The 19,096-nt window shown below is 45.4% G+C and overlaps 1 long non-coding RNA gene across 2 annotated transcripts; it reads right to left on the bottom strand.

Annotated features, from left to right (window-relative positions):
* Positions 1-1,126: 1,126 nt before the first annotated feature.
* Positions 1,127-17,186, bottom strand: LOC135907207 (uncharacterized). Of its 2 annotated transcripts, XR_010565932.1 has the most exons (4): positions 16,953-17,186; positions 9,280-9,402; positions 5,344-5,398; positions 1,127-1,486 (listed from the first exon to the last, which is right to left on the bottom strand). It is a non-coding gene; the product is annotated as an uncharacterized lncRNA (long non-coding RNA). The 2 variants fall into 2 exon arrangements; XR_010565933.1 differs by lacking the exon at positions 9,280-9,402.
* Between the last annotated feature and the right edge of the window lie 1,910 nt (positions 17,187-19,096).

Below are 19,096 nucleotides of genomic sequence, written 5' to 3'. Positions count from 1 at the left end.
CATTTCCCCTGAATCGTTCCCACTTTAAATATATAGAGCAGTTGTTACCGCTATATTGTTACCTGCTCCTATTTATTTAGTTATTGAATCAATTATTTTACAGTATATAAATATTGTCACATTTAAATAAACATTATGGTTACTCGGACTATTGTCATTGGGCAATTAATAAATAATAAGGTAAATAACCCGCCTAAAAATTATTTTGCTATATCCAATACATTGGTGATCCTGCGACCTTTAGACATGCAAGAAGCAGTCTCTTTACATAATGTCCATGTATTGTGTATTCTTATACTAGTGTTTGAGTTGTCACTGCTTTGGTAGGGGCACCTTTTCCTTGATAAGTTTCTTCCATGTGAGACATGAAATTATATGAATTGTGAGTGCATTTACACAGTTGGTTTCTTTCCGGTTAACGATGTATAATAAACATTTGTAACTTCAACCGCTAACCATTCTATAACATTCGATGCCATGGTGCAAAATGTTATGTAAGCAGTTGGCTTCTGCTTCTTTTCAATGTCACTATTTTTTCCTAACCTTCTGCATGCAATTCCCCACATGGGAGCTTGAGAAGACCCTGAAAAAAAGAAATGAAACTGCAAATATTCAAAAGCACAGCAAGCGGTCTTTGCAGGTCGTGTCGCGGTAAACAAGCGGCTTCCAAACAGTACATGCCGAAGTGGCGCCACCTGCCAACGTGCACAAGAGGATTGACCGCCCCAGACCATAGCCCTACGCACTATATCCGTCTAGTGCACTGTAATACAAGAGGAACAATCTTCTTTTGCAGACATTGATTGAAATTATGCGTAGCACACAAATTAAAGTGCTGACACCTTTGGAGCAATTCAATGAGCACAGCAGGCAATACGATGGCGATAGATGATGATATGCACATCTCAAAGAGTACATCATGAACAGATCGGGGTATCTGCCAAATATGACGGTATCAGTTGCAAGGGCCTGCTTCTGTCACCGTAAAGTAGTACAGAACGGTATGAATCAAAACGTGCCGAATGTTAAAGCCCACATGTGTTTGGTGACTACACAGTATATGTTCTCTATCACACAATAATTCTTTTGCAAATTTTTTCTAGGTGTACTGAGAAATGCAACAAAGTGAGCCGAAGGACGGATCTTTAATACGAGAAGTTGAAGCGATAGAACAACGAATAATATAATATTATATAATTATTCCAAAATGTAACACAATAAAAAAATCCAAATACCCCCCACGTATTGATGCCCTTGGCAAGTGCTGCACGCTTTCAGTCCTCGGAGAAGAAACCGCAACCACCCCGATGGGACGTCACGTGATATTCAACGTCCTCTTCACTACACGAATACGCCAAAACGGGTCACCCCTCCATGGGTCGTCAATGTGGCATTCGTTCACGGAGTAGTCACCGAGGGGAACATTCAGAAGGAGTATCACCATGTTCGGCCGCAAGTTGGTTGACGGTCTTGCCAGATCCTTGCACTGCGCAGACGGCCATAATGCGCTTTTTAGAACAAGTTCATGAACGCTCCAAGCCATTACGTCATGCAAGCAATACGAGATACCAAGATTATGGTTATTGTTGTTGATTTTAATAAGAATGGCATATTTGCTAAAGCTATGAAGTAACTTGTAGAAGAGTATACCGGATAGTGACCATTAGTTTAAGGTATACTTCGTCTAAGGCATAGCAGGCAATAGCACCGAAGCTAGAACAGACTTCTCTCGCTGTTCACATTCACAAACAAAAATAGCTTGTCATGTATGACAGCAAGGTATAGGTAAGGGCTTTTTATTGAAACGATTAGCTCTCAAATTAGGATGTTGCAAAATATGACGCAACTATCAATTGAAAGGAATTGCAGAAATCTGATTTGACTTCACCGCCCAACGAGAGAAGCGACACATTTCGATGACCAGTGGTCGCAGCACACAGCTTGTCCCCATGGCCAAAATATGGTACATCGCATTACGGAAGCACAAAGCTGTAACCACTGCCGCGAATGTTTGCACAATCATCGAGCCGCCTTTGTTGTACTGAGAACACGTGATTTGGCTTATCTCTGCGTCCATACGTTGCAGTTGTAATACGTGAAGCTTGTATGACCGCACTGTTTGCGTATGTAGCTTTCGCAGCATTGCTTGTGAAGTATCAGAGCGAAACATAGCACGGTTCGTACTGTGAACGGAACTAGAGAGGCCGCAAACGGTCTTCCGGCACACACTTATACGTCTGTTTTAATTTTAATTCAGTGATGTGGTTTATATGTTTGCTCATTTTATTAAATAATCAATCAAGTGCTCTGAATAAATCATTATTAATTATACTGTAAACCCCCAGGGCCACTGGAACATTATAGTAGAGGCATCAGTAAAAAAGACAAAATACAAAAGGCCAGAGCACACGCACCAACAAATATAAAGCAGATCGACTTAAGAGGAAGCTTTAAGAGGAAGCTTTAGCTCAGGCCCAACTCCGACGCGGCCTATTCAAATAGATGTAAAACGCAAAAACGTTTTTATGAAATAACCCCTGCACCGATATTGATGAAATTTGTTGCATTTGAAAGAGAAAGTTCAATTCTAGTGACTGTTGGAAGGGGAATTTCGATTTTGGGCTTGAATTTTCCTAAATCGATTTTCAAATATTTGACCGTTTGAAAAAAAAATAGGAGCACAAAGTTTACAAATTCATAGCTCTGCATCAAGAACTGATATCGCGGTTCTGTAAACGGCATCCATTAGATCATTCAAAGCGGACAAATTCAATATGTCATTTTACATCATACGTGAATTTGTTACGTTGGTTACAACGGTTTTGCAAAAGTTGTATTTCCCTATGATTAATTTTTTTATGTTCATGTGTAACATATCAATTTTGTCCGCTTTAGATGTACTATTAGATGCAATTCACAGAATTGTATTATCATTTTAGTCGTTGAGTTACAGAGTTGTAAACTTGATAGTTTCGTTTTCTGAAAATTTTCGATTTTTGCGAATTTTTAATAAAAAATGGACGACTTGACTCAAAAATTCGAAACCAACAGCCACTAGATTTTAAGTTTGGCTTTTAAATGCAACAAACCTCGTCAAATTTGGTGTAGTTGTTGCCGAGAAAAACGAATTCTCCTTTTACATGTATTTAGATAGGAGCACTCGAGCTAAAGCTTCCTCTTAAGGGGAAGCTTTAGATCGGGCCCAACACCGACGCGGCCTATTCAAATACATGTAAAAACGCAAAACCGTTTTTATGAGATAACCCCTGGACCGATTTTGATGAAATTTGTTGCATTTGAAAGAGAAAGTTAAATTCTACTGACTGTTGGAAGTGGAATTTCGATTTAGGGCTTGAATTTTCTTAAAACGATTTTCAAATATTTGACCGTTTGAAAAAAAATAGAAGCACGAAGTTTCCAAATTCATAGCTCTGCATCAAGAACTGATATCGCGGTTTTGTAAACGGCAACCATTAGATAATTCAAAGCGGACAAATGCAATATGTCATTTTACATCTTACGTGAATTTGTTACGTTGGTTACAAAGGTTTTGCAAAAGCTGTATTTACCTATGATTAAATTTTTTTATATTCATGTGCAACATATCAATTTTGTTCGCTTTAGATGGACTATTAGATTCAATTCACAGAATTGTATTATCATTTTTAGTGGTTGAGTTACAGAGTTTTAAACTTCATAGTTTCGTTTTCTGAAAATTGTCAATATTTGCCAATTTTCAATAAAAAATTGACAACCTAACTCAAAAATTCGAAAGCAACAGTCACTAGATTTTAAGTTTTTCTTTTAAATGCAGCAAACCCCGTCAAATTTGGTGCAGTGGTTGCCGAGAAAAACGAATTCTCCTTTTACATGTATTTAGATAGGAGCACCCGAACTAAAGCTTCCTCTTAAGTCAGGCTCAACTCCGACGCGGCCTATTCCCATTTATGTAAAACGCAGAAACGCTTTTCGAAGACAGCCTCTGGACCGAGTTTAATGAAATATTTGCCTTTGAAAGAAGAAGTTCAATTCTAGTGACTGTTGCAAACGGAATTTCCTTTCCGGGCGTAGATTTTGGTAAAAAAATTGAAATATTGCAAAGTTAGAAAAAAAATAGAAGCCCCAAATTTACAAGTTGATAGATCTGCATCAATAAAATATAAGGCGGTTCTGTGAACAGCATCCATTAGATAAATTTGACGCGATTTGGAATGCTGTATACAAGAGTTCCTCAACATCTGTATTTCCATGCCATTTTTTTTGAGATTCATGTGTGACGTATCAATTTTCTCCGCTTAGGTGCCCTATTATATACAATTCCTAGAATTGTAATGTCATTTTTCGTTGCGGAGTTATAGGGTTGTAAACTTGATGGCTTGGTTTGCTGAAAATTTGCAATTTTTTCCAATTTTTATAAATAATTGATGTCTTAAATGAAAAATTCGAAACCAACAGTCACTAGATCTTATGTTTTTGTTCAATACATAAAATTTCTTGAAATTTCGTGCAGTTATCGCCGAGAAAAACAAATTCTCCTTTTACATGTATTTAGATAGCAGCACCCAAAGCTAAAGATTCCTCTTAATCTGCAATTGGAACACGAAGCGTTACATAAGAATAAAAACAGGTTACCTAGCACAAGAGGATATACTGAAGGACAACCTTCAGCAGTTACATAGTACCAGGTTCACAACATACCATCAACGTCGCCTAAACAGTCAGGCATGTATACTGCCTCATGAGATAGCTCATTCTGTTTCTGAAATGTGTGTCAAGAGGACAACAGAAATTATTTGAGGAATATAATGAGGCCCTTATATTATCTCCCTTTATTACTATAGTCTTTTCCCTTCGACATGAAATGCGGAGTGTGGGAGAGAGAACGAACGTTTAATAAGGTGAATCAGTGAGAAGGAGTTCCTTCGTCTGCCAAGGTGTGTGGCCTCCTCAGTTCAGATAGCCTTTGCTTTTGCTAACCTTTGCTTTTTGCATCAGGTTTCTCTGCTCCTTCATGTCCAGGGCTGCGAACGTTGCCTCCTGCGACTCTTGCTTTTGTTTTCGGTTCTTGATTGAGCTTCTTGATTGTTGCGTTCAGTAAGATTACGACACCCCATCACCATGTAACAAAGGGTGTCCGGCATCCCGCAGGACCGGCAAAGGCTCGAGAATTGGGTCGGGAGTATTTTATGCATTATAAAGCCGTGTACAATGGAGTTTGTTTGGAGACAACGCAGAGCATTTGTATCTTTTCTGGTTAGACTAGGGCGGGGTAAGGGGTATACCCTTCATTAAAATTTGTAATGCTGCAGAATATGCGAATAGAATTTGAAAATATCTTGTCACCTCGTCGCATTTCAGCACTTCTCTGGCAGGAAAGCCCGGCTTGTATGATCTCGGTCTGGAGAAGAAACACATTTGTCTATACCGGTGAAATAATGGTAAATAGCGCAAAAAATACACAAAATTTTGCTTCTTGAGCAGAACGTGCTCCAGCCAAGACTTCTCTGAATCGCAGGCTTGCGACAAAAAAGTTCAAAATAGAACTCAAGAAAATGACGCGCATTTCGGCATTCTCTCCAATTGAAATTTTACTATTGGTAGGAAGCAATCCCAGGAAAAGCATGAATTTATTCTAAATCGTAAAATAGTTTCTTCTAGCCCTAGGGCATCCTGATGTGTAGTTGAAAGAGGCATGGTAGATAACATCCATTAGTCATGATCGCATCTCTGTGGACGGTCCAATCTTTTTCAGGCATGAAATAAAATACTAAAACTCTTTACCCTATCATATTTTGTTACCAATTTGTAAGAGGAGTATTATGATTTTTCAAGTGTTTGTTCATTCTTTGTGAACTGAATGTGGTATGCGTTTTCGAGAGTTTCACTGCACTGCGCACGTGTCACAGCAACTAAAATGTGAACTATTCGTAATGTAATAAACTTTTCTCATTCAGACACTACTCACAATGTTCATTTGACTAAAAGGTATTTTGCATAACAAGGTTACAGGATTGGTTGCATAAAAAGTGTTTCTATTTGTCACAGTTTATCACTCTATTCATATAACACATGCAAGAGTTGCGACGAGTGACGATCTGGGTCGTATTTGTGCGTCCATGTCACTAGTACAACTTAACATTAGTACAAGATTCCCGTTATTACGCAGGAAAAGATAAGAGGGAGGGGGACGCAAATTTAATATACGGATACGTAATGAAACATCCTTACTTTTAGAGCAGCAGCTTTTTTTCTGACACGTCCACCATGTTGACAATCAACTTTCAATGCGGGACTGTTGGCACATGAGGTATTTAAACACCACCGTATAATCGCCTGTTATGCTGTTACAAGCTATTCACAAATCAAAATCTGCCTTGCATATGCGCGCTCATGGCGCCGTCTCTAGATGGCAACGTATTCCATAACTATGACACGGGCCATCAGTGTTGAACATCACATCTATTACCCCTTTTAATCCTAAAAAAAGGCCGTATTAACAATCTGAAAATTCGTCGGGAAGACAAAGTCAACGTAGAATAGGGGCACTTCAAAATGCAATACCTAAAAATAGAAGAAAATGGAAACGAAACAAAAAGCCACTTTGTGGTCACAACATATCCTTAAAATTGCAGCACCTAGACTTCCGAAGCACTACTGCCCTGTCGGCATCCTTTTTGTCAAGTGACGACAACTCCCTCCACTCTTGCAATGAAACAAGGCCCATGCTCTAGAGGCTAACCATTTAGGGTTCAATTTAGAGATAAAATTTCCTGCATTGTTGAGCAGCGTGAATATAACTCGTTCCTTTCATAATTTTTCTTCATAAACTTGCGAAAAAGTGGACAAAGGACAATTGCGCATAGAGCTATAAAAACTCAACACATTTGCCTTTATGACTTTGAAAATAATAGAATTGTTACATTAATAGCCCACAAAATTACCAGCACAGCTTCCGGGTCCACAATCTAGGCACGATTTCATGTCACAGCACTGATTTCACATCAAAGCATCAAGACCGACATATGTATCAATCTGTGTCTTATTCACTTGCACTCGATGCGTCAGCGCTTCGCTCCAAAGCAGGCGATGCCTTCCGGACATTCAAGTTCGAGTGGATGTACAGACGTTTTTTTTCACGCGATCTCCTGAGGACCAGTTGCGTAGCTTGGTGTGCACAATTCCAAGCTCGGACCAGTTTCTTCCACATGCCGCAGAAGAAGGGGAAGTCTGCAGTATCCAACAGGTGAGGGTTCTCAAAGGTTTTTGAAAGCCAACTCCTTGTGATCGCATGGATGGACCGAGGAGCTGCGCAGGCTGCCAAACTCATTCTTGCGACTAAACGTTTAGATATGTCGAAAGGAGTCACATCGAAACACAAGAATCCAGCGGGGAAGCGCTATTCTTTTTTTTTCTTCAATTTCACCCTACCTGGAAAAGAAAAAAAAAACGTTTTTTCCTCGGTAGCGTTAATGTGTTTTTTTTTTCAACCACTTTCATCTCTGGTTGTGTGCCGCCGGCAGAAAATGGTTAACTGGCAGAAGGCAACTCTGCCGTCACACCATAGGCTGCTGCGAGACCCACTTGCTGACGACGCCTCATTTGGAACTGCAGAGTGTTGTGAGGTTTTCAGCATTTGTCCATCTTAGAAATAACACAACCAGCGTCCTATTGGTTTTATAATATTCAAAGCCGGGCCTAAGGTATGCGTATCCTTGAGCCTGGATTAGGTTTCTTCACTCCTGTGCAGTGTCCCTTGCATGCTCGGTGACGTTCGGTATGCAACTTGCGTTTTTCGTCGCTCTCTTTTACACGACTCCTGCGCCGCTGCGTTTGCGTTACCCGACCCCTCCAGCCCCTTGCTAGTTGCTTTGCTTGTCCGACACTTAGATAGGGCATGGTCATCAGTAGTGCTAACGAAGTCATTCGAGACAAATCTAAAGGTGGCTCCATGTTTGACAGGAAAAACGCGCCATTACAGTGGGCGCGAGTCAGTTTGCTTCAGCGGACGTTTGCAAGTAACGAAGTTGTTCTCTTTTGATCCCCACTGGCACAGCTCTAAACGCGTCTATACCACAGCTTGGAGTACCATAGGTGGCCACCCCTGCATGGACTGGGTCGTAAATCACAGCAGCATGGAATGAGCCAAGCTCTGGAATATTTTGCCTTGACACAATCAAGTAGCGTGCTAGAGGCACTACTGAGCTGTATTCTGCCAGGGAACACGTTTCGGGGGTTCATTTTGAGTCCGAAATCTACCAGCGTTGTCGTCCCGCGTTCAGCTTCCCCACCTTACGTTTGCTGCGCTAGTTCAAAACAGGCAAGCACGGCGTCGGAGTGTCGTTGCTCCGCATGCTCTTGTACCAAAAAGCACAGAAAACACGTCACCGATGCATTGCGTTTATGAGTTTCTCTCGCCAGACAGCAGCAACGAAAACCGGAGAACGCCTGCGATCTCGAGAATGTCGGGCAGCATATTGGGCTCAAGACTGAGGTGCACTTGCAAAAAGAAGTAAACACGCATAGCACACACCTTCACTACAAGAAACGCAGACCATTTCTTCACCTCTTAGTGCTGGCAGGCTGATCTGCCGTTAACTGCAATGCAAAACGCAAATGCAAACTTTCTGCCACACCGAATGCGCCTAGGTTGAGCGAGCTTGCTGTGAGACGAGCATGTTTAACATGCAGAGAATGACTTCAGCTCGAACATTAAAGTGTCATGGTCCCCTTACGCAAATAAATAAAGCAACGAACTGTTATAACTCTTCCATTGTTACTTACTGCAATGAACTAAGAGGCGGTCACCCTCAGATATAAACACCTGCTTAACACGTCTCCAATCGTTAACAATGTAAGTGCGTCCAATATTTTGTGCCACGATGGAACAAACTAGGAGGGAACAGTGCGTCTAGCAGCAAGGAAGGAACTCTCCATGAAGCCATTACCTTCGATTTCCGATAAGACCTGTCCCATCGGGGTGTTGACCCAGTGCGTCAAACTTCAGACTCGGCCTACTGGCCGAGGATGTTTGAATATGAGTAGTTTTAATGAATACGGAAGTTCATGCCACATCTTTGGCTGCAGAACATGATCAGTAAAAACCACCGTGTGGACAGACGCGACGATGACTTGTTGTGCCAATTCATGCGGCAACAATCGAGTTACCCAATCTCTGTATTTCCTGCATGACCTTAGAAATGGTAAGTATACCATGCTAAACTATTCTATGGTCAAACATCGGTTTCAGTAAGTAGATTTTGCAAATGCCGAAAGGCTCACCTTTTTCTCCAATATATCCTCGTCCTCAAAGAGGAAAATCAGAGATGGCAGATGTTTCATAAATGCGATATTGACGTCGGGGTGCACTAGGGTACGAGATGAGGGCGAACCTTTTTTACATGGCTGGAAAAGTAAAAAAAAATGGAAGGTGTAAATGTGTTCCTTGATGCTTTTTTTCTGTCGTCCTTACAAACTAAAGAAAATTAAAATTATTCCGGGCCCGCGAATGGAGAGGTCTTTTAGATGTTGTCATTCAGTGGCCTTGTGCACGGATATGGTTTGGACCTCACTTGGAGCAGTCACCAAGCGTGACAAAGAGACACTAAAGATAAACGAGACTTAAGAGACACCAAACATCCAAGCTGTCTTGAAATACGGGAAAGACACCAAAAGTGAATTCGAGAAAAGGGCAAAGCACTGCTACAAAACGTGAAATATTTTTCACCCCGTCATAAATGCACAAATTTGAATGAAAGTTTGCAAGGAACTGTAATAATAACAATTCCAGGTATCTGAAAACCGCCGTTGCACTCAATAACGAAAGAGCCACTGAAGTGCCCATTAAATTTTAACTCTGTTTCAAATAAATATATGTGTTGTAAATACAACGACATTATAATCTACTCCGGCGAGTATCATGCATTCGGTGAACGAGAGCAAACCTGGACTTATACAGCTCATTGGAAGGATGACCAAGCAAAATAAGATGATTTAGGCGTGCTCTCTATGATAAAATAGGGAAGTGAGTGGTTGGTGAGAGACGGTGAAGTGCGATTTGAAATCGCACCTATCAAATATAGATAGTGCACCGGGTTCATAAGTAGACAATAAAGTTGAACTGATCAAGAGCCTTTGAAGGGATGTCTCAGAGTAGGGACAACATCTTGAGAAGGGAACTTCTCTATAAGTCACGGAAAGAACTGTTTTTCTTGACTGTATCTATATATACAGATGATTTTTCTATCAAAAGGGAACAATGTACGAAAGGACGCGAAGGAGCAATGTAGAGCTGCAAAAACTTCATATATTCAAATAGGGCTACAACAGAGTGAAACCTCAAAGTGTTCAAAGGAAGGCAGTTTTCATTGTACCACGGCAGGGGGGGGGGAGGATGGGGTGGGGGAGGTTGCGGATTTCACTTTCGCTGTCATGACAGACCGATCATTTGCAGCACTTCCTGTCCTTTACCCCAGTTTTCTCCTTGCTTTATCTAGGGCCGCGACCGAGTGTATTGGATGGTACTTCAAGGCTGTGTACGAAGAAGCCGAGTTTTGCGTAATTCTTAGCTGAGTCACCTAGCACGATGAATCAAAGGAACTACTGGTTCCAGCTGCACATAAACTTACCACGACGTCAAAGTTCGTCGTGAAGAACAGATCGCACTCGCAGTGGACCATTTCCAAATCCACAGCGCCTCGGTGCAGATAGCTTTGGGTCCTATTGTACGCCAGTGTGGCCAGCTCGAAAGAAAGGCCCATTTTAAACTTCGAGTTGTTTTAGCGGTAGCATTTCGACATCACCACTGCGTGCCTCTTCTGTAGACCAAACACAAACAAGACAGGAAGCCATGCTCTTAAAGAACAAGCTCAATTCTTAAATTGCGCTTGCCGATACCACAATCTCATTGTGAGGTACGTTGTCATGGAGGAGTCAGGATTAATTTTGACGCTCTGACGTGGCGTACCTCGCACCTAAATCTTTGAGTAATCATCGACGAGAGGACCGACAGGTTTCATGGCGGAAACCCAGGAAACCATGGATGAAGATTTTCACGACGCCACCGAGCCCGTCCTCGTGCAAGATCGAAGCGGGCCCGCGGCAGGCACCCAAGCCCCGAAAGGCAGCACCCCAACGACAGGAAGACCACAGGCAGAAAGCAATAACGACGCGGACCCGGAATGGGAGATCGCCATGTCCAGGAGACAGAAGAGGTGCCAGCGAGACGGCAAAGGATCGAGCAGCCAAGTTTTGGCGGGAACGGCGCTAGGGAACAGAAATTCCTTAGGCGACGAAAAGATCACAAGCGGCGCGCCAGCTGCGCCGAAGCGAGGAGGAGGAGAGGGGCTGCCGCGGAGGAGACTGCCTCCGCTCCCGAAGGACGATTTAAAGATAGTGCTCAGGCCGAGTGGACTCGCAGTGAAGAGCTTGCAGACACACCAGGTTGCGCGAGCGGTGGTCGCGGCCACCGGATCCGGATGCAAGGCGGAAGACTTGATCATCAGGCTGCGCAATGGCTCCAACATCATAATAGTAAGCACCGGCAACGAAGAGGCGGCCCAACGTATACGGCGCATCACGCAGCTAACGTTCGGGAACAGCAGCTACGCCATCAACGCACACGTGGCGGCGCCGGAGGGCACGTTGCGGGGGGTCATCCACGGGGTGGACGCGGGGACCTCGCCAGAAGAGCTCAAGGTGAACCTTAGAGTCCGAACGCAAGGAGTCAAGATCTTAGCAGCCAGGATGCTTGGACGGTCGAGCACGGCAGTCATCACATTTGATGGCCCCATAATCCCGAAGCAAGTACTCTACTACGGTGGAGAGATGTGGTGCTATCCATACCGCCCGACGAGACAAGTATGCTACAAATGCTGCCAGCAGGGGCATCGGTCGGACGTCTGCCCGAATCCGGAGGCCAAGGCCTGCAAGCAATGTGGCTGCCAAAATCCAGCGGAACAACACCAGTGCACACCCAAATGCCTGATATGCGGGGGCGACCACGTTGCAGGCACGCGGGACTGCAAGCAACGACTCAAGACGGCAGGCGAGCTGCGAGGAGGTCCCCAGGGACATCAGCAGCAGAGGCGCAGCCGCAGCCGAAGCAGAGGCGGCGCAAGAAGACCGAGGTGGTTCCGAGATGAGGGCCAGGACCAGGGTCAGCAAAACTTCAATGCCTACCGGAGCGGGTCACGGAGCTGGAGCCGCGACCGGGGCCGAAGCCAGAGCCGAGGGTCCAACCGGGACGGATCCTATCCACCCCTGGGCGGCACGGGCCAGCAGCAGCAAAAACAGCAAAAGAAGAGCTGCGGCGGCGTTAAGGTGAGCTGGGGGACCGGCCCTCCCAAAACACTTTTTGCTTCGCACTCGGGACCACACACTAACAACACGCAGACAGCGGCCGAAAGGCAACTAAGTGAGGAAAACAAAAGTCTCAAACGCGAACTCGAGCTAAGCCGAGAAGAAACGCGACAACTCAGGAAGAGGATAGACGACCTAATTAAAGAAATGCAAGCGCTCAGACGAGCGGGGTACTCGCCGATCAGAACGCCAACGCCACCACCGCAGGCCGTGGCACCAGTGCAGCAAAACACAGAGGAGAAAAGCTTCAATGATGAAATCAGGAATTTCATGACTAGCGTGCAAAACCAAATGCAACAGATGCAAAATCAGATGCAACAAACGCAACAAAAGATAGCTCTGCAGGACCAGAGCTTCCGTAACTACGTCAAAAATCAAAACACGCAGAAAACCACTAATGACGCCAGGGATAGGCTATACAATGACAGGAGATTTGGATCAGAAACCCAAGGTACAAGCAACAGCAGTAACAACGCAACATGGCAGGACAAAACCAACTAGAAGTATGGCAGTGGAACTGCAGAGGGTACAAGCGCAAGCAAGGACTCCTGCAACAGTTCATATCTACGCGAGAAAATCCACCAGATATAATCATGCTACAGGAAACCAATAATACCCCCGCACTCAGGGGCTACACGTGCCAGGAGAGTGGCCGCACCGCGACCCTCATCAGTAACAAAGTAGTAATCATAGCGCATAAAGAAATCGAGGACACCCAGATAGAACACGTGATCACGGAGGTGATTCCCAAAAGGAAAAGAAAGGCTAGAAGTACGTACATAGTAAACTTGTACAGCCCACCTAAACAGACAAAAGGAAACTTTATTAAACTTTTCGCGGAGGCCAAAATATTGGCGGGACAAAACACCCTAATCATAGCGGGAGACTTTAACGCTAAAAGCCCACGCTGGGGCTATAAACAGGAAGACAAGAAGGGACGAGGCATCTGCACGGCGGCAGAAAACACCGGGTGCGAGCTGCTAACCGATGAAAACCAGCCGACTAGACAGGGAAACAGCGTCAGTCCAGACACGTGTCCCGACCTAACCTTTATCAGGGGCGCCAAGCAGGCAGAGTGGGAAAACCTGCTCGAGAACCTTGGCAGCGACCACCACATAATAAGAGTCAGCACGGTGGCAGACAATGTCAAGAGGAAAATTGGTACGGCTCGGCTGACGGATTGGGACGCCTTTAGAGCACACTGTCGACAGCTAAAGGGTAACATTACCTCGGTTGAAGAGTGGAGCCAGCAACTCAAGCAAATTCAGGAAATGTACACGCAAGAAGTGCATAGAACCGAACAAACACCGGAAGTAGACAAGCGGCTCCTCAGGCTCTGGGAGGCTAGACGCGGGCTCACCAAGAGATGGAAAAGACAAAAGCTAAATAAGAAGCTAAAGAAGAAGATAGCGGACATCACTAGGCAGACGGAGGAGTACGCGACGCAGCTGGCCAGACAGGGGTGGCAACAGTTTAGCAACTCGCTGAACGGGACCCTAAGTACGGCCAAAACGTGGCGTATCCTCAAGGCCCTAATGAACCCTAGCAAGAACAAGTCCGAAAGCGGCAAATCGATCCAAAGACTGGTCCACCAGTACGAAGGTTCCGAAGAGCAGCTCCTGAAAGAAGTCCGAGAAAAATGCTACGGGAAAGACCAAATCGAAGGTTACAAAGGAGATTATCTCGGTGAGGAAAACCCGAAAATGGACCGACCCATCACAAGAGCGGAGGTCACCGAGGCCGTGAGAGCGGCCACCAAGAATACAGCGGCGGGAGCGGACAAGATTCGAAACTCGCTCATAAGAAACCTAAGCGACGAGGCAGTCGATCAGCTGACGTCGTACCTCAACATGCTCTGGCAAGAGGGGAAGGTACCGGCGGAATGGAAACACGCCATCGTGGTCATGATACCCAAGCCGGGCAAGAAACTACAGATCGAAAATCTCAGGCCGATCTCGCTTACGTCGTGCCTGGGAAAACTGTATGAGAGAATAGTCACCAGAAGGATCCAGCAGCACCTGGAGAACGGGAGGTGGTACCCTGACAGCATGTATGGCTTCAGGGCCAACCTATCGACGCAGGACGTCCTCCTGCAACTCAAAGAGTTAGTGCTCGACACAATGCCCAAGGCGGGTGAAAACGTTGTGATGGCGCTCGACATCAAAGGCGCCTTCGACAACGTCAGCCACGCGGCCATAATGGAGGGCCTCAACAACACCAACTGCGGAAGGAAAGTACACGACTACGTCAAGGACTTCCTAACCGACAGAACGGCAACGGTAGGGCTGGGGGAGTTGAGGAGCGCCACCTTCTCCACACCGTGTAAAGGCACACCCCAAGGCTCCGTGATATCGCCCGTGCTATTTAATGTGGCGATGATCGGCCTGGCAAAACGACTCGGCGAGATTCAGGGCATCCAACATGCGATGTACGCGGACGACGTCACGGTTTGGGTCACGCAAGGTTCACTGGGAGAAAAACAAGAGAAGCTACAAGAGGCTGCGCACTGTGTCGAAAAGTACACCAGAGAAAGGGGACTGGTATGCTCCACAGAAAAATCCGAATTACTGAGAGTAGGTAGACACCCCACCCAAGCAACGCTGGAAGTAACGCTTGATGGTCAAAACATCCCGGAAAAGAATATGATCAAAATCCTGGGCATGTGGCTACAGGGCAGCAGAAAATGCAGCCACACCATCAGCCTGCTGAGCAAAGTGACGGAGCAGGTGGGCCGGATGATCAACAGGGTCTCCCAAAAAAGATACGGCATGAAAGAGGAAGACACACTCGAACTCGTCGGCAGCCTGGTCGTCAGCCGAGTCATCTACTCGCTACCATACCACGCGATGACCAAAGGAGAGAGGGAACAGGCGGACACGATAATCAGGAAAGCATACAAGACGGCTCTCCATCTGCCAAAAAACACTTCAAACGAAAAACTGCTCCAACTGGGCATCAACAACACTTTCAGCGAACTGGCGGAAGCCCTGCTTGAAACGCAAAAAGCCAGACTCAAAAGCACCCCTGCAGGGAGAGCGCTCCTGACTAGGCTGGGACGGGACACGAGTGGACACGTAGATAGATACGCAGACATGCCCGACTGCTTAAGAAAAACAATAAGTGTTAGGCCAGTACCTAAGAACATGGACCCCAACCTCCACGAGAGCAGAAGGCAGGCGCGAGCCGAATACGTGGAAAAGACACTCGCGCTACTAGAGAACATGGTGTACACGGATGCTGCCACGTACCCGCGAGAAGGGAAGCGCGCGGCCACGGCGGTGGTGGTGGACGGCGACGGGAATCTGATCACATGTGCGACGGCAAAGGCAGTCGACACAGCGGAGGCCGAAGAAATTGCCGTGGCGCTGGCGGCAGTAGAAGGATATAGGACAGGCAGGCCTCTAAACATCTTAACAGACTCGAAGGAAGCGTGCAGAAATTACACGAGGGGCAGGATTAGCAAAGCCGCCCTCAGAATTCTTGGCGGAGCCAACTTCGCCGAGAGAAACGTTACGCACAAGTTAATCTGGATTCCGGCCCACGCAGGCATAGAGGGTAACGAAAGGGCAGACAGCCTAGCTCGAGAGACCACGTTCCGAGCAGAGCAGTCGCGCGCCCCGGAGTATCACCCACACGCTTGTGAGGGAGGATACACAGAAATCTTAAACTTATACAGAGGGACGAGAGCCAAATATCCCCCACCGCACAAAGCTCTAACGCAGGAGGAAGCAACGAGTTGGCGCAGATTGCAGACAAACTCCTTCCCAAATTTATACATCCTAAACAAAATGTACCCAACACAATACAGAGACACCTGCCCATGGTGCGGGGCCACACCCACACTATACCATGTCACATGGGAATGTAAACACAATAAATCATTCCACCAACACAATAACCCGAGTGCGGAGCAATGGGAGAGTCGGCTTACCAGCTGCGAGCTCACGGCCCAAAGGGCCTTAGTGCAGCACGCTAGTGAGGTAGCTAGGCTCAGTGGAGCCCTGGAATAGGGGCCCACCCTTGCTGGAAGAGGCTCCAAGTCGCCGGCGCCCAAGACGACCGAGACCTCGAGACGCTAAATCCTTGAAGGAACCAAAATAAAGTTTCTCTCTCTCTCTCTCCCGGCAGCTTCGAATAGCCAGTAACACAGTTCTTAGAACGCAGTGAACATTTATTTACTGCGGAATGGCGTAGTCTCTTCCTATAATAAAAATTCAGTTTTATTCGACATGTTAATGCACCTTTAGTGTGCACACGCACTCTGACGTGGCAGCTGCTCGCAGTTTCGCATATGACATCACGTGACAGACAGGCATAGTGGGCGCATATCCATAAAAATTGACCAATAGTGGATTGCTCATGGCGAAGAAAAAAATCGTAAATTCGGAAATATTTTCTTTCGTTCAGAGTAATAACACATATTTAGTGCGTAAACGTCGTATCCGATGGAGAGTTTTCGCTGTTTTCCTTAAGTCCCGTGACGAACAAGCGAATTGGGGGTGGTCAAAAGTTATTTACAACTCGTGGATCACTCGTGGCGGGTGGGCGAAATTCAGAGCTCCCTATTGATTTTAATAAGTGCTCGGAAAGCGTACCTTGCTCGTTGGATTCCTCAGAGGCTCCCAGCTGCCCAGGTCTATCGGAAGCCAAAGGTCAAAGGTGCTGCTCGGAACTCGAGGGACAACTGTAGCTGCAGCTCCGCATGGAAACTGCACTGAGAGCGCCTAGGGATAAAAGAAAAAAAGCCATAGTGTCGCCTTCAGGACTACACGGTGCGAGGATCGACTGAAAAGTGACGGTTGCTTGGGCAAAGCTCTTCTTCTTCTGGGTGCTCGTGCCGCACTAGGGCAGCTGCTCCACGCGACTTGTCCTTTTTTGCGTGTTTGAAAGCAATGGCGCTGACCCATCACAGGGAAAAAGCAGGCGCATCTGCTGTCCTTTTTCACTGAAGAGCACCACCAAATGCGAAGTTGACTTGACTTGGCTTATTTGTGAGTTTCCTCTTTCTGTCATCAAAAGAAGGATTAGCAGCGGCAGACACAAGACAAGACAAGACCTTAGCTCAGACGAAACGCAATTTAATTAAATCGCAGTTATGATGATATATGGGTTTTTGTGGAGCAAGGACCATGATGGACAAAGAGCGCCAATCAATGGTCTGCTGTATTCAATGACAGTGTCACTGACAAATGGTAAATGTACAGCTACAGAGTGGCTAGACAGAGGCCGAAAACTGTGACTTTTAGTGTGCAATATATGTACCTGTTGATATAATGACAATGCCTATTGAGTTGTGCTATTGACATGAGAGTTATGGTTTGTATTGAACGACATACTGAGAAGTGTAAATGCTAGTAGCCCTGCTGCCTCGTCTAGGTCCTTAGATAGTTTAATGGGGTTTATTGGCGCTAAAGTAACTAAAGCTATGCTGTGCCTTACACAGGGTGACAAAATTTGCTTAGTAAGTGCAGTATACATTGCAGTGTTACAACACAAAAATTCTGTTTCTTCTAAATATCTGATTGCGTCAGTGAGAGGTATAAGTGCATTTTCTCCTGATACCGACATTGAGTGAAGTGGAATGTGCTAGTTATTCAATAGGCGGAATATTTTTGTGTATGCATTTCGAGAAGTCGACACGCAAATAATATTGTCGTTCAGTAGTGACGGTGAAGAAAGCAGCATAACTTTAAATGATAACCCTAGCGTTTTATTGGATGAGCCTGCTTCCTCAAAGACGCACTAGACTCAAAGCACAAAGATACCGACGAAGACTTCGGCCATCGTCGAAAATCTGATCTGCTGGTCAAGCGCATCGGCTTTTATACATGAGTCATCGAAGGTGCCAGAGTAATCTTTGGTGCCCGCGTGTCTTCCTGAAAATTCCGCGCAATCCGCGTCGCATATGCAATCGGAATTACACAAGCCTCGGTGACAATGACAATGGGTGGAGACATTGATAACATTCGAGAAACTTAGATATGTGTCGGCGCGTCCCGGGCTGAGCGATAACATTTGTCAGATGGTGAAAAACAGTCACCTCGAAAAGATAAACAATTACACGTGTCAATATGTATATTACGGGTAACGGTTCGTTAGGCACTACTGTACCGAGGCATAAAATTTATTCATTGGAAAGTGCATACATATATTAGTGAAAAACCGAAACAGTGATACATGACTGATCTACTATGAAAAGGGTATGTACGAAAATATGTCACTACAGCTAGCACTACTGCTTTCCTAAGGCTCTTATGCACATGAGCGCGGTGGCATGAGGCAAACAGGTTGCTATTACCGCACCATCAGCATATGGTGAGTGGTTTTCCTGCGAATATTTTGTGCTTATAACGCGCAATAAATTGTCATTCTGTAAAAAAACAATTGAAACTGGTTCATGATGAAAAATCGGGCCCGTTCCAAGAAACAGTAGTGGTTGAAGGGGAATGTGCCATCGGTATGCTAGACAAAAGTGCTTTTTTCGTTCATGTTTTGCTTCCCAACACTTTATCATGATGTTGAGAAAGGTCAGCACCTCAGCACACCTACGACAGAGCAGAGGTCCACTGCCAGTCAGAAAGTAAGACTCAGTACCGTATGTGTGTCCCATTGTCATAAGACAGAACATGAGATCAACTCTCGCGCTTTTGTTATCGAATGCCAATATTGTTCATGCAGCTTAATGAAAATAAGTTTATTAGAGTTTTCATGATCCCAGATGGATTGCCAAATTTTATCA

The sequence above is a fragment of the Dermacentor albipictus genome, chromosome 9 (genome assembly GCF_038994185.2).
Source record: "Dermacentor albipictus isolate Rhodes 1998 colony chromosome 9, USDA_Dalb.pri_finalv2, whole genome shotgun sequence".
NCBI lineage: Eukaryota > Metazoa > Arthropoda > Arachnida > Ixodida > Ixodidae > Dermacentor > Dermacentor albipictus.
This window is presented reverse-complemented; position numbering and strand designations above follow the sequence as displayed.